The sequence below is a fragment of the Octopus sinensis genome, linkage group LG2 (assembly GCF_006345805.1).
Source record: "Octopus sinensis linkage group LG2, ASM634580v1, whole genome shotgun sequence".
Taxonomy (NCBI): domain Eukaryota; kingdom Metazoa; phylum Mollusca; class Cephalopoda; order Octopoda; family Octopodidae; genus Octopus; species Octopus sinensis.
This window is the reverse complement of record NC_042998.1, coordinates 46,875,140-46,877,981: the sequence shown is the minus strand read 5'-3', so window position 1 is coordinate 46,877,981 and position 2,842 is coordinate 46,875,140.

Here is a 2,842-nt window from a genome sequence, read left to right as displayed (position 1 = left end):
CATATCCCAGACACAAAGACACACACACACACACACACACACATAAAGCTTTTTTTTTCTAGTTTCAGCTCAGAGCTGCGGCCATGCTGACGCACCGCCGTTTTGTGCTACACTGTTATTACGACGAACCTCGTCTAATATGTGGCACTTGGTGAAGAATGGAGTTTGATACAGCTACTCTCATTTGCACCTCTTGCCGTGAGTAGGTTCAGCTTTGATTTAAAAACCGCTACATCTACTTTGTATATATATATATATATATATTATATATATATAATATATATATATATAATATATTATTATATATATATACAGAGAAGAGAGAGACAGAATTTGAGGAAGCAATTTTACGCAAGGGGTGCCAATCCAGATGCCAACTGGGTTTAACCAAATATATATATTGATAGGAAGATCATCAGTATATATATAAGAGTGTATAAACAGTCTCATAAAATTAAAATTCCATAAAAGAAAATGGAGAGGAAGAATTAAAAAGAAGCTTGGTTTGTTTTATTTGTAATACAATTGGAAAAGTAATGCAAATCAGAAGATGAAAAAATATACCTATAAGAGTATAAAAATAACCGCCTCAACCAACAAAATAACCCCCAAAATATCCAAAAAATATGTATATAAATATGTTTGAATATACAGATACAATACCAATACCAGTATCCCACTGAACTTTTTAATAATTCTTTCTGGAAACTATCTTAAGCATGTTCTTGAGAATTATTATTTATGTAGTAATCTTTTGTGCCCAATATTTTAAGGAACTTGTTAAACTTTTTTATGTCCTTAATGTCCTTGTTACCAAAGACTGTATATATGTAATGTAGCAATTTGTAACAACCGATAATTAACGCAACCAAACTTCTACATGTTACTTTCGACAATCTTTTTTCCAAAGAGTGAAACCGGTAAAGTAAATAAACATCTTTTAAATTGCATTTTCAAACCTTCTTTCGTATATAATTCCACTCGTGCGGTACCCTACAACTCCACTTTGTTATATATATATATATATATATATATATATATATATATATATATATATTATATATATAATAATATCATACATGGAAAAGAACTCTCCATAAGCTGTGGCCCGAGCTTGCAGATACGTTAGCACTCCGGGCAAAATGTTTAGCGATATTTCGTTTGTCTTTATGTTCTGAGCTCAAATTCTGCCGAGGTCGACTATGCCTTTCATCCTTTCGGGGTCGATAAATCAAGTACCAGTTGCGTACTGGCTTCCATCTAATCGACTGCCCCCACCCCACCTAGAGTAGAAAACAATATAGCTGCGGCGTGACCAATGTTTTGAGAATGAATTAGTAGACATGAGCCCATCGTATATATATATGCGCGTTTGAATGTATGTGTGTGTGTCTGTGTTTGTATACGATATGCATACGATTTTCCCACCATCACCAGCGGAACTTGGAACGAGACCGTAACACACATTGTGACAGAATGCTCCAAACGGATTGGCACAGGAAGAATATAAGAAATGGAGGCACGACCATGTTGTAAAAGAGTGGTTTATGTACCCGAAACTTAGTTGTTCGACCAAAGAGGTCGTTAGAATAAGAACCAGGTTTAAAGAAAGAACTGTGATCGGTTTATTCGATTGTACCTTCAAAGTAGTGCCCCAGCATCGCTGCAATCTAATGATGGATATATGTAAATGCTAAAAGATTTATGTGTGTGCGTGCGTGCGTGTGATTTTGTGTGGGGTATAGGTCTGTGTGTTGTGTGTGTATGTGTGTGTGTGTATATGTTTATCAATGTTTACATGAATTAATTATGCACACAGTGTAAGCGGTGATAACCAGCTTCCAGCCTTGTCTATTTCTTCCTTTAGAAGCTCTTGCAAATGATTCATGAGAGTAGGCGTCGTCGCGTGGTTGTGATGTTTGCTTCATAAGCATTTACTTCCGGGTCCAATTCGACTGTGCGACACCTACAACATGTGCCTGCAACAGAAACGGAAACCGCGAGGAAGGACGTCGCTTGCATGTTTGTGCGTGAGTACGTGCGTGTACGTGTGATTGAGTTGTAGGTGTATGTTTAAAGGATGCGTGATTGTAAACACCCACACGAGCACTCACATACAACACACACACACACACACACAACACACACACACACACACACACACACACACGTATACGTGAAAGTATACATACACAAAGTATACATACATGTGTTTGTAAATATGTGTATATATATAGTAGTTCTGTATCTGTATCAGGTCACGGTCTCCTTTTGAGCGGGGTTGATATATTCTGTCTGTGTCTGCTTTGGGGTGGTGACTTCGGTACGCTCTCAGTAGTTTTTTGTTCTATCTAGATTTCTCAATTCACTGATTTTCCAGTTTATTAGGTTAAACCTGTAATTTATGATTGGTATGGCTAGCATATTTATCCCTATTATCTTATTTTCAGCATTAAGTTCAATGTTCAATATTAGCATAACTCTTCTGTAATATTCTCTCCTAATTTTCTTTTTCCTTTCTGTGTTGTATTTTAGCTGTTTCGTCCACTCCTAGATATTTGTACGGTCGAATTTGAACTAACACTGTATACGTTAGAGTTACGCCAAATGAAATCAACGCAGAAGCGATACGAAGTGCGTTAGATGCGTATTTCACCGAAGATGCAGCTTATCAGTGCCATGCATTCTACTTACACAATATTATTGCTAATCAGCAAAATATTTATAAACTAACTGTATATACTTTAGACTAGAGATTACGATATCGTTTCGGTGGTGACTCGGGTACGTAGTATTCGTAAGCTGCAAATCTTTTGCCTGCCTCCCTTGTGTTCGCTTCAGG